Genomic DNA, 13,503 nt, shown 5'->3' with positions numbered 1-13,503 from the left:
AAAAGTAGGAATATTTCTCTATTGAAAGGATGGTGGATGCATGAAAGAGCTTCCCAGTGCAAATGAGGATTGTAGATGAATTCAAGAAAGCAAGGGACAAGCACAAGGATGTGTCGTTATTCTCTGTGTTTTAGTGTCTGTCTTGTCAAGTGCTGCGTAATCTGGTATTATGCACTGTACAAATCATTTTAATAAGTACATAAGTAATGCCACACTGGGAAAAGACCAAGGGTCCATCGAGCCCAGCATCCTGTCCACGACAGCGGCCAATCCAGGCCAAGGGCACCTGGCAAGCTTCCCAAACGTACAAACATTCTATACATGTTATTCCTGGAATTGTGGATTTTTCCCAAGTCCATTTAGTAGTTCTGATCATTTCAAATCAATTTCGAGGAATCTAGTTTTAATGAACATTGGCCCCTTCTGGCGATACACAGAGGCTTGGTGGGTCATTACTATGATAGCTTTCAGAATCCTCTGGGATCTATTCAGTTGTTGATCATTTTGGACAAATGGATTTGTGATTTTGGCCCCTACCCTATAGCCAATTTTATGGTCAGCTTAAAAAAGGGTCCAAATTGGCATTACACATTTTTATCCTTCTTGTGCGAAAAAGATGGGTCTCCCATCAGATGGGACTTGTCTTAAGTGTGGCACCATGGATGCGTCACATAAGCATTGCATATGGGACTGTGAACCTATTTGTCGGTTCTAGAGGTCCGTGTGGATGCAGCTTAGTCAAACGTATGCCCGTCAGTTGAAGCCTACCCTGCAGTGTTGTCTTCTGGATAGTATGGACTCTCTAGCGGAAGGCACTCAAGTCTCAGTATTGTTTCTCTGTAAGGCTAACTTGGTCACCAAGCATTGCTTTTTACTACAATGAATTAAGGAACAAGCCCCAACACTCACACAATGGTGAAACCAAATGAACAAACTTTTGCTTAAGGGGCATCATACCGTGGGTACTGGAGGGTTCAAGGCTAAAAAGAGATTTCTTGGATTATGGACTCTATATTTGGGCACCTTATCGATGACAGTGCGTTCCACCTTTTTGAACATGTTGAAGCTGTAATTGCCTCAGCGGATATTCTACTTGGACCCTCATGATTTTCATTTTAGAGAGGAACTTGTGTCAGTGTATGGGGTAAATGGGAGGGAGAAGGGAGCGTAGTGCGGGTTTTGTTGGGGTGTTTGTGAGTAGGGGATTGTCATTTTGGTTGCTCTTCTTTGACTCTTTTCTAATTCTGCTATATCTTTTTTGAGATACGGCAACCAGAACTGAACGCAATACTCAAGGTGCAGACACACCATGGTGCAATACAAAAGCATTATAGTATTTTCGGTCTTATTCGTCATCCCTTTACTAATACCGCCTAACAGGTTAACCCACAAGGCAGTGTATGAACTAAAATAAAAAGTAAGAATCTTCCTAATGTCTAAGCTTACTGTCCTGCGACAGAACAAGTTTGCTCAATTTCATCAAGTCTGGGATGACTATATAGCCTGGGTTGATCGCTCTGAGGCATCGTCTGATACCCCAGTGTCCTACCTTACTCAGTTTGTTTAATCTTCACTCTTAGCGTGTAGATGTAGTTGGGGGGAGGGGTGGTGGTGGACGAGGGGAGTGGGTTTGGCTTGCTGTATATTTTGGTCATGTACTGATGAGTTACAGTATGTCTTTCTCAGCAGTAGTGGAGGATCTGGGGGCTTTATATTGCATTGTTTTTTCATTTACCAATAAAATATAAATAAAATTTTAAAAAGTAAGACGCTTCCAGGGCAAGAGTCATGTCTCGAGCCCTCCCCCCTTAACAGGGGGTGGCACTGCCCGGGGGTTGGCTATGCGCAGAGTGGCTCGTTCATGGGGGGAAGAGGGGTAGCAGAAACTGGACTGTCCTGTTGGCCGATTTCTTACCCCTGATTGGGCTGTAATTATTCAAACCCCTTTTGGTGCGGTAAGCCCTTAATGTGGCCGTTTAGTGGCTGGGGGAGGAGTGGAGAAGCTTATTAGCCACGTCACGGTGAGCTTGGGCCGGATCCCTTGCTCCTCTGAGGTGGGATCGGATAGGTTAAATTGGGTAGGGATTTAAGCTTTAAGGAAAGGAGGTGGCACACCAAATAAGGGCAGTTGCCGTTCCCCACGTTTAAGAATGACAGTTAATAACAGAACCAAAGGGATAAGAAAACAACAGTATGGAAGGGCATGGAAATCTATAGAGAGCATCTAGAAAGATTAACTAGCCCTCACTCCCTATCTATACCTTACTAGGCTGACTAGTTTGCTTTCAGACTGAAATATTGTTTTTGTTATTATTTTTAAAATTTTCTTCGTAACCTAGCTGCTCTCTATAGAATTTCATGGGAAGGGGCCGGTTGTGAGCAGTCACTGACAGACAGTCGACTCCGCTATGGAAAAAGTTGACGCTTCAGGTCTGCTCTTAAATAAGAAGGTTCTGATTGTAATCATTTAAGAAGAGAGTTCTAGAGAGCTAGTGAATCACAGGTAGAATCCAATAAAGGTTAACAAAATAAGAAGAATGATATAAGGCGATACGGTTTTATTGGAACAGACAAGTACAAGTAAGCGACGGGGGAAAGAAATGTTGCTGGGGGGTGGGGGTGAGTCAGAGGGTAACCACACCATCGCATCTTGACATGTATGTACACAGTACCACATAGCGAGACAAACCGGAAAAAATGGTAAAAGAGAAAAATATCAGAACGGCATTGATAGAGGTGTCGATCCCAAGAGATTACTCTATGAATCTCATGGAAAGAGGGAAGATCCCCAAGTACCAAGAAATGCAGTCCGAAACCAAAAAAATGTGGCAGAAAGATAACAGAAATATTGCTCATTGTTTTGGCTTGATCAAAAAGAACTTCTAAGCACACCTGGATAAGTTACAAGTACATATTACAACTTATGAACGCCAGAAAGCAGCTCTCTTTGGCACAATGCAAGTACTACAGAGGCATTAGCAGTAAATTTGACAGAGATCATACTCCACAAACCCTGGTTTAGAAACAAGATTCATTCTTGTCATGGTATTTGCAAAACTAAACCACTTGAAGAAACTGCCCCCAGAAAAAGGTCATTTACGCATGCACATGTTCACATACATGTGTAACCAGAACACTAGCACTTACGTACATATATGCAGGGCTTTTTTTGAGGGGGGTACTTGGGGATACTGAGTACTGGCACCTTTTCCATTGTCTGTTAAAATTGGCTCATGGTCCTCAAGTTTTAAAGAAAGAGCTCAGGCTCTACACACCAATTCTGCCTTGTCATAGCTTCTGTGACTGGTTGCAGGGGACCTGGCTATTGTGGGGTGGGTCCCTCAGTGATCACCCCATCCCTGAAGGGTGGCCTGGCATTTGAGTACTGGCACCTTTTTTGCTAGAAAAAAACATACTGCATATATGCCACCTTAGGTGACTCCTTATAAAATTACCTCCTATACGCACAATGCTATATTTTGCTTTTCTTAGTTTTTAAAGAAAACCGGTGGGAAAACTCAGGTTCAGCAAGGCTGCTGGGATGGCTGCAGACAGCTGCCATTCAAAAACAATCCAGGCCAGTGATCTGACTGGCAGAAATCATCCTAGCACAGCACACAGCCTAATCTGTGGTAATACAGGCCCATACAGGTTGCTGACAAACAATGACTGTAACAGCTGCCCTTGGCTCAGCCTCTCTCTAAGCAGCTATTGGGGCTAATATTTACATGCAAGATTAAACAGATAGATTTTGAGTATTTGAGGGTTTCTGTAAACACAGTCATGCTTTTCCTAAATCATAATGCACTATGATTTATTATCTGATTACACTAATGTTCTCCTAAATATGGGGCATTCCTAAACTGAATCAGTTGAATAATACTGCTTCTAATCCCTTCTTTACTGGTGTAATTCATTACGGGGTGTTTCCACGGTGTTTTATGCTCTCTACGGCCTTACTTAACACTTTTTTCATCGACTTCACTCTCAGGAACATCAGACACGGAATGCAGAATCCTCTGGTTTTAACCCCAGTGTATAGATTCTGCGAGAAGCCTAATAATAAGGTAAGATCCCACCCTTAATGCACGGCACGCTAGAGAGAGAAAGCACAGGGGGAGCAGCCGAGCAGCTCAGTGGGGCCGGCCAGGCATACATAAGCGATCCCGGAGCCAGAAAGTGCAAATGACTCCCCCTCCCCGGCTCTGACCTGGCTGCAGCCGTGCCGCACGCCCTGAACTTGTCCTCGGCAGCCGACCGCACGGTTTTCCAGACAGCTGTGCTCAGGTGTCCAGTTTGCACCGATTCGGTGATGGTAAAACAGAGACCGAGTAGGCCGCTACTGCTGCTTTTCCGTGCCTCGCTCTCGTCTCTCTTCCTGTTATTTTACATGCAGGTGCTGCTGCTCCTCCTCCTCCCTCCAGGCAGCTCCCGGTTCACAGTCCTGGTGTAAGGATCTCAGGGGCCCCGGGTGGGCAATCTTCAGCTGAATCAACCTCACTGACACCCCCCCCCCCCCCCCCTACATTTGGATAATTAAACTCAAAAATCAAGATCAGCCCAGCATAGGGTTACCATATTTGTGGAGACAGAAAAAATAAAAATGGTTGCTATATTTGTTAAGGAAATACAATCTACGTTCAAAAACTTCGGGATTTCAGTTTGAGTCTGAGCTCAAGCATACTTAGCAGAAGAGCACATAGCCCCTCCACAACTTTGGCTGGCTTCTGAAATAGTGTGAAATTCTTTGTATCATGGGCGAAGTTTGACTGTTTCATTTGGGGGGAGGGGCAAAGGGTGCTTGGCACATTTGCATATATACATCTTATACATATTCATTATGGCTATTAATAAAATCAACAAAAACACACACACACGCACCACACTAAAATGCTGAATATGAAGGCAGCATATCAAAAACAATAAAGCCAGACACTTTATGAAATAACACTAAACCCTACAAAAAGACACTCAAAACCTATACAGACAACTTTACACACAACAGTCTTAACCCACCTATGAAAAGACAGTGCTATAAATTTTACACTAGACCCTAGAGCACCAATATACCTGCTACTGGAAAACTGTAACAAGCTGGACTGTTACACATTCCTACACAAACACTACATGCTAGCACAATCCGTCACGTCAGTCACATATGCAGAACATGGACAGGCCCTCGTGATACAAAATAGGGAACCACAAATAACATGCCCTCAAAAACGGAAATATAGATCTCTTCAAGAAAGCCAGACTCTGTAAGCAGTGCAAATACTGGTAAACGAGAAACAGAAATGTATTTTCTCCTGTACTCTGCAAAATACAATAGAAAAAATGTACATTTCACAAAGCAGCACGTCGTAGTCCTTAAAAAGCATTAAATAAAAGAATGTTTTATTTATTTATTTATTTATTTATTTGTAGCATTTGTATCCCACATTTTCCCACAGATTTGCAGGCTCAATGTGGCTTACATTTGCATTCCTACTAGGCAAGTCTATAAGATCTGACATATAGGCCGGTGCTTCCCCATGAACGATTTTGTGGACCAGGGTGCAAACTTTGAACGCAATTCTGAGCATTCTATTTTTCTAGTTGGCTTGGTCCCAGTCTCCTTTCCACTTTCCATGTATCAATATTCTCCTAAATTCTTTTCCAGGTTGACTTTTCCATCTCTTCACTCTTCTCTTGTCTTCTTCCTGTCCTTCTCTGCATCTGTCTGGCACTGATCTTTCATTTTACTCCCCCCCCCCACACACACACACTCTCTCTATTTTCTCTCACTCTTTAGTCCTTAGTATCGATCTACCTACTGGCTTTGACCATCTCTCTCTCATTCCCTCTCCAGCACTCCCATTCCCCCCTCTGTCTCTCCCTTACCCAGTCTCCTAAATACCTCCCCCATCTTTCACCCACTTCATTATTCCCCTATTCCCATACTCTGTACTCACCCCCCTTTGCCCTCATCTACCCTCCACTGCATCTCATCACCCTATCAGTCCCAGCTCCATCCATGTCTCTCCTTCCTCCCCTTGCCTCCAAGGCCACTCTTCTGCCTGTTATCTTTTACCCCATGCCCAATAACTTACCCCTTTCAACCATAAGTCAACCCCCTTCAGAGACTTATCCCCTTCTCCTATACCCCTCACCAGTATCCCAATCCCTTTTCAATGTCTCTTATCCTCTCTTCAGTCTTCCAGGTCATTCACATTATGTCTCAACCTTTTCCCACATCATCCCTTTTTCTTGCCCTTTTTCTCATATCCCTCATTTCACATCCTGCTTCTTTCCCTCTCTCACCCCCCAGTCCCATCCATCTCCTGCTCCTTCTTTCTGCTGTGCTCCACCCCTTTATCCTTCTCCTTCCCTCTGCTCACCACCCCTCCCAGTCGCATCCATCTTCTGCTCCTTCCCTCTGCTCACCACCTCTCCCAGCCCCATCCATCTTCTGCTCCTTCCCCTCTGCTCACCACCCCTCCCAGTCCCATCCATCTCCTGCTCCTTCCCTCTGCTGTGCCCCATCTCTCCCAGTCCCATCCATCTTCTGCTCCTTCCCTCTGCTCACCACCCCTCCCAGTCCCATCCATCTTCTGCTCCTTCCCTCTGCTCACCACCCCTCCCAGACCCAGTCCCATCCATCTTCCGCTCCTTCTCTCTGCTCACCACCCCTCCCAGACTCAGTCCCATCCATCTTCCGCTCCTTCTCTCTGCTCACCACCCCTCCCATCCCATCCATCTTCTGCTCCTTCCCTCTGCTCACCACCCCTCCCAGTCCCATCCATCTTCTGCTCCTTCCCTCTGCTCACCACTCCTCCCAGTCCCATCCATCTCCTGCTCCTTCCCTCTGCTGTGCTCCATCTCTCCCAGTCCCATCCATCTTCTGCTCCTTCCCTCTGCTCACCACCCCTCCCAGTCCCATCCATCTTCTGCTCCTTCCCTCTGCTCACCACCCCTCCCAGACCCAGTCCCATCCATCTTCCGCTCCTTCTCTCTGCTCACCACCCCTCCCAGACTCAGTCCCATCCATCTTCCGCTCCTTCTCTCTGCTCACCACCCCTCCCATCCCATCCATCTTCTGCTCCTTCCCTCTGCTCACCACCCCTCCCAGTCCCATCCATCTTCTGCTCCTTCCCTCTGCTCACCACTCCTCCCAGTCCCATCCATCTCCTGCTCCTTCCCTCTGCTGTGCCCCACCTTTCCCAGTCCGGGTTGCACCACCCGCCCGTCAGGTCCAGGATCGCGCAAACACACTGTGAGGACTGGGATCATTTTCCCCTCCTCTGGCACAGCAGTCTTCAATCTTTCTGTGCTCCTGGCAGCGTTAGAGATGTATACATGCTGCCTTCGGTCTGCCCCGGAAGCCTTCTCTTCAACTTCCTGTTCCCCCATAGGTGGGACCAAGGGACGCTGCAGAGAAAAGGCTTCTGGGGCAGTTCAAAGGTAGCTTGTATACATTGCTAATGCTGCCGGGACTCGAGCCTAGATAGATTGAAGACTGCATGCCGGAGGGAGGGAGGAAGAGAGGGGGTAGACGGAATCACGATCGGCAATGCAGGAGGTGGCAAGCCATTTGGGGGGCACTGCCCCCCCTTGCCCCCCAAACAACGCCCATGCTTTGTATGATACAGTGCTTAAAGTTGTGCTGCAGGAACTAAATTCTTTTGACGTATTCAACCAGCAGGGGAACAGGCAGGGGATTACCACTGCATTTCTCTCTCTTTAGCACACTCAGGTGTCCAGACTAAGCTGTTTTCTCTCACTATGTGGGTAGGTGTATTGGTCATAGGCACATACAAGAAAAAGAGGACATTGCCCTAAAAATTAAAAATCCTGGAAGACATATCTGAAGATGCCCAAAAAGAGGACATATGGTAACCCTAGCCTGGCAGCAGGTCTTCCACAACATTCCTGTAAAAATGCATAATTGGACATCATACTTTTAAATTATGGATATGGCCAGGCTCCCTAAAAGTAAAAGAATTCCTCTGCTTTCAAAAGCTATTGTTTTGATTGTTATCCCTCAGAAGCTGCTTTGTCTTTCCTAATGGTCAGCTAGCCCTGGGCTCTTTGAATTGCCAGGTCTTCCAAGAGTCAAGACAATAAATAGGAATAAAAATAAAACAAAGAAAATAAGATGATACCTACCTTTTTTTTACTGGACAAACTTAATACATTTCTTGATGATCTTTCGAAGGTACTGACTTTTTCTTCAGATCAGAAACTCAGAAATTTCTATCTGAGGAAGAAGGAGGTACCTTCAAAAGCTAATAAAAAAATGTGTTAAGGGTTTTTTTTACAAAGGCGTGCTAGTATTTTTAGCGCACACTAAATGCTAAAAACACTAGCGCCCCTTTGTAAAAGGGGCTCTGTTTGCTAAATGCCATTTTGCTAAAACAGATCTTAATGGTCACTTCCTGAATGATGTTACTTTGAAAACAGGGATCATCCAGTTTTTACAGCATCTACAGTAACACCTGTCAATAATAGTAATAATGTTTTAATAATAGTACATTTGTTTTTGAGTTATTTGGAAAAAAAGTTAGGGGTTCTGTTTTTTCAGAACACTATCCACCTTATAATTGAAAGAGAAAAACGCCTAGATTTCGACCCAAATCGGGAGATAGACGTTTTTCTCACAAAAACGAATAAATCGGTATAATGGAAAGCCGATTTTGGACGTTTTCAACTGCACTCCATCGCGGAAGCGTACAAAGTTGACGGGGGCGTGTCGGAGGCGTGGCGAAGGTGGAACTGGGGCGTGGTTATCGGCCGAGGAGAGATGGGCGCCTTTCACCGATAATGGAAAAAAAGTATGCGTTTGTAGCTAGAATTTAGGGCACTTTTCCTGGACCCTGTTTTTTCACGAATAAGGCCCCAAAAAGTGCCCTAAATGACCAGATTACCCCCAGAGGGAATCGGGGATGACCTCCCCTGACTCCCCCAGTGGTCACTAACCCCCTCCCACCACAAAAAAATGATGTTTCACAACTTTTATTTTCACCCTCAAATGTCATACCCACCTCCCTGGCAGCAGTATGCAGGTCCCTGGAGCAGTTGTTAGGGGGTGCAGTGGACTTCAGGCAGGTGGATCCAGGCCCATCCCCCCCCTACCTGTTACAATTGTGCTGCTTAATGCTTAGTCGTCCAACCCCCCCCCCCCCAACCCACTGTACCCACATGTAGGTGCCCCCCTTCACCCCTTAGGGCTATAGTAATGGTGTAGACTTGTGGGCAGTGGGTTTTGAGGGGGATTTGGGGGGCTCAACACACAAGGGAAGGGTGCTATGCACCTGGGAGCTCTTTTACCTTTTTTTTTGTTTTTGTAAAAGTGCCCCCTAGGGTGCCCGGTTGGTGTCCTGGCATGTGAGGGGGACCAGTGCACTACGAATCCTGGCCCCTCCCACGAACAAATGCCTTGGATTTATTCGTTTTTGAGCTGGGCGCTTTCATTTTCCATTATCGCTGAAAAACAAAAACGCCCAGCTCACAAATTGTCGAATAAAACATGGACGTCTATTTTTTTCGAAAATACGGTTCGGTCCGCCCCTTCACGGACCCGTTCTCGGAGATAAATGCCCATGGAGATAGACGTTTTCATTCAATTATGCCCCTCCACGTATAAAGAGAAAATAAAATTATTTTTCTACCTTTGTTGTCTGGTCATTTTATTTTTCTTATTGTTTGGTCCCGGTTTCTGCTTTCCTTTTCTTATCTGTCTTGCCAGGATCTCCATGTCCATTTAACACTTATTTTCTCTGCCTGTCCACCATCCATCTTTTCTCTGCCTTCCTATCTACACTGTCCAGCATCACCCCTGTGTCCCTGTCCCTATCCTTCCACTATACTGAGCATCTCCCCTCTCTGTGACCCTGTTCTTGTCCTATTCAACATAACTCTTATGTCCTTGCCTCCTCCTTCCCCCCCCCCCACGCCATCATCTCTCCCTCTCTCTACCCTCCCTCCTGTCCCCACCCCCAGGCCAACATCATTCCCTCTATTCCCTCTCCTGCTCCCATCTCTAGGGGTCCATCCAGTGGCATAGCCAGACAGCCAATATTGGGTGGGCCTGAGCTCTAAGTGGGTGGGCACAAAAAGTTTCTCGCTGCCTCTACCCTACGTCCAACCCTCCCCCAACATCTCCCAACTCAAAATATAAATATTTTAGCTAATGAGGATCCCCAAGGTCTGTCAGCTGAAGACTTCCTCTGAAGGTGGCCAGAACTCCCTTTTACCAAGCTTGGAAGATAGCAGAAACATCCATGAGCCACCAATGCCAGCGCCCCATCCATGCTTAGTTGTCGGTGGCTCAAGTATTCTGCCACCAACTGCAGAGCTTGATAGAAGGGAACTCTGGCTGCCTTTGGAGGAGGTCCTCAACTGGCAATGCTTGGGGATCCCCACCAGCTGCAGCAAGGGTCAGGGCCAGTGTTAGACATGCTAGGCCCAGGTCAGAAAATAAGGGAGGGGGCTCCCTGCTTCCCCTCTGATCTCCCCACCTACCAATACTATCTCACCAACAGACCCTCACCAAAAATAGAACAAGGGATCACAAATTAGAAATAAAGATATGTAGACAAAAATTGAATTGGGAACCCTAAGAAGTTAAACTCAGCATGTAGTACAACACTGGAGAAATAAAAAGGGAAATGTATTTCCTTTTCTAGTGAACACAATACAAAGACATCTGCTATGTACATTTTCCAATGCTAATATATTTCAGTTAATAAATTAAAAATAACATGTTTTTTTTCTACTTTTGTTGTCTGGGTATTTTAGTTTTCCATCATGTTGGTTCCAGTTTCCTTTTCTGCTTTCCTGTCTGTTCTCCTTCAAGCAGCTGCTGTCCATTTGTCTTTTCTCATCTCTCTCCTGTCTTTTTCCACCTGCCTCTGACATATTGATTGTTTCTATTTTGCTCTTTCTTCTCTTATTTTCTTTTCTCTCTGTCCACTCAAATGTCACCCTCTTTCTCACCTTTTTTTTGTTTTCACTTTTCAGCTGCCTATCAAAGTTCCATCTCCTTCGCTCACCCACTAGCGTTTCCACTCCCCAGCCTTCCAATTCCTGTTCATCTTGAATCTACTCCCCATTACCGTATTTCTACCTCCTATAATCACTATCCTCCTCTTATTCATTCCGCCCCCCCCCCCCCCATCCTGGCCTCTCTCACATGGTTCCACCATTACCAGCATCTTCCTCCCTCCACTCTTCTAGCTCAGCATCTGCTTCCTGTTTCCCCTCCCCACCCTCATAGCCTGGTATCTCCGTCCCTTCCATTCCAATCCCCCAGCATCTTCCTGTCTTATTTCTCTTCCTCCTGCCCCCTTCCCCTATAGTCCAGCATTTCTCCCTCTCTCTTCCCTCCCTCCCTCAATCCCTTCTGCCCTGCATCTTCCCTCCCCTACTATGCATCTCCCCCTTCCACCCCATGTCCAACACCTCTCCCTCTCTCTTCCCTTCTCCCTCTCCCACTGTCCACCATCTCTCTCCCTTGCACCCTGGATTCAACATCTCTCACTCTCCCCCTCCCCAAGCAGTATCTTTCCCTCTGTCTCCTCCAGTGCCAGAGCCAACATTTCTCTTTCTTTGCCCCTGCTCCCCATGAAGTATCTCTCCCCCTCCCACCTGATCCCCATGTCTAACTCTTCTCTCCCTCCCTCCCCCCATGTCCACAATTCTCCCGCTCTCTTCTCTTCCTCCCTTCCATTGTCTAGCTTTTCCCTAGCAGATCTGTGGTCTAGATTTCGTATCCCCCCCCCCCCCCCCCCCCCCCCCACACACACACACTCTCTACTTTAACAAGCTTCTTGCTGGCAGCAGTAGTGATTCCTGCATGATGCCTGTGGCTGACCCTAAAGCCTTCCTTCTGCTGCATTCCACTCAGGTGGAAATAGGTAGTTGCATCGCAGTGGGTGGGACTAGGTAGAGAGAAGGCTTCTGAGTTAGCTGCAGGCCGCGTGTAGGAATTGCTGCCGCTGCCCCTTTGAAGAGAGAAGCCTTGTTTAGAGAGGGAGAGAGGGAGATGCAGGACCGTGGGATCCAAGCTTGCTGGGTGGGCCTATGCCCGCCTGTGGCTGCACCCCTGGGTCAATCAAGTGTTCCTCACTCTGCATCGGGGGTCCAACAGCTCTCCCTCTTCCTTCTTTGGCCACAGGTCCTAGCATTTCTTCTTCCACTCCATCCCCTGTCCCAGCATCTTTCACCCCTCCCCACCATCTCTTTCTCTCCTCCCCACTCTCTCTCTCTCTCTTTCCTTCCCCTACTCCCAAGGCCCAGTATCTCTCTCACTTTCTCTGCCCTGCCTCCGTGGTCCTCCAAACTTTCTTCTGTCAGTAGTACTGAAGAGACTTTTTCCTACTGGCCCAGCATCTTCCTTCTACCTTGCTACTACTACTACTTAGCATTTCTATAGCGCTACTAGGGTTACGCAGCGCTGTACAAGTTAAAACATGGGGAAGGACAGTCCCTGCTCAAGAGAGCTTACAATCTAAAGGTAACAAACTATGTAGTCAGTGTATCATGAATGGGGAAGGTGGTTAGGCGCCAAAAGCAAGGGAGAAGAGATGGGTTTTGAGTAAGGACTTAAAGATGGGCAGGGAGGGTGCATGGCGTATGGGCTCGGGGAGTCTGTTCCAGGCATAAAGTGATGCGAGGCAGAAGGGACGGAGTCTGGAGTTAGCGGTAGTGGAGAAGGGTACAGATAGGAGTGATTTGTCCTGAGAGCGGAGGTTACGGGTGGGGACATAGGGGGAGAGGAGGGTAGAGAGGTAATGCTCCACCCCAGAAACTAGAAGTAGCATCACAGGAGATAGAAGAAAGGCCCTGCACTGGCTGGAAGCTGCCCCTCTGCAGCGCTACCAGCACAAGTAAATTTGGAGGACCATGGAGGCAGGAGAGGAGAAAGTGATGTGCCAGGCTGCAGGAGTAGGGAAAAGGAAATAACTAAAGATGCCAGATCACCACGGAAGCAGCAACCAATGTACCAATGTGTGAAATCATGGCATAAAAGTGTGAGATCTGCAGAATGGGTCTGAATGTGTGTGCTTGGCGTGTCTGTCAGTGTGGTTTATTATAGCACCTGCACGCATTTGGGTCCCTTCTCCAACTCACATGTATTAGAAGTCAACTGATACCCACCTCCACAGACTGTATCGCTCCCTTTAATGCTGGCCCCAGCCTGGCATCTCTTACTCTCTCCTAGTCTCCTCCCTTGTGGACCGCAAACCTCAAACCTTCCCTGTAAAGCTGCCAGCATCACAGCCATGCTGCCTTCAACCGGTATAGATACTCTTTCACCTGCCACATCCTGCTTCCTCTGATGCAACTTCCTGTTTGTGGTTTGAGATTTGCTGTCCAGGGGGAAGGAGGAAGGTAATAGATGACATGCTGGCTGGAGCTGAGCTGGACTAAGGAGGGGGGCGGTGGAGGAAGAGTGAAGGATGTCAGGCTAGGCCGGGCAGGGGGGTGCAGAGTGAGAGATGCCAGCCACAGGAGGGGAAGAAG

The 13,503-nt window shown here is 47.1% G+C and overlaps 1 protein-coding gene across 3 annotated transcripts in view; it reads right to left on the bottom strand.

The window, feature by feature from the left end:
• The window catches only part of LOC115457699, an 81,223-nt gene extending 68,065 nt beyond the window's left edge, over positions 1–13,158 (bottom strand). Inside the window, exon 1 of one of the 3 annotated variants that reach the window (XM_030187282.1) lies at positions 13,138–13,158. The gene's annotated coding sequence lies outside the window, so the exon portion shown is untranslated. Of the gene's footprint in view, positions 1–4,210; positions 4,471–4,684; positions 4,706–13,137 lie in introns of those variants that run through there. The other 2 variants (XM_030187273.1, XM_030187258.1) reach the window with 2 other exon arrangements.
• Between the last annotated feature and the right edge of the window lie 345 nt (positions 13,159–13,503).

This window comes from Microcaecilia unicolor, chromosome 1, assembly GCF_901765095.1.
Source record: "Microcaecilia unicolor chromosome 1, aMicUni1.1, whole genome shotgun sequence".
In the NCBI taxonomy this organism is placed as follows: domain Eukaryota; kingdom Metazoa; phylum Chordata; class Amphibia; order Gymnophiona; family Siphonopidae; genus Microcaecilia; species Microcaecilia unicolor.
The sequence above is the reverse complement of the archived record's forward strand: the minus strand, read 5'-3'. Positions and strand labels throughout refer to the sequence as shown.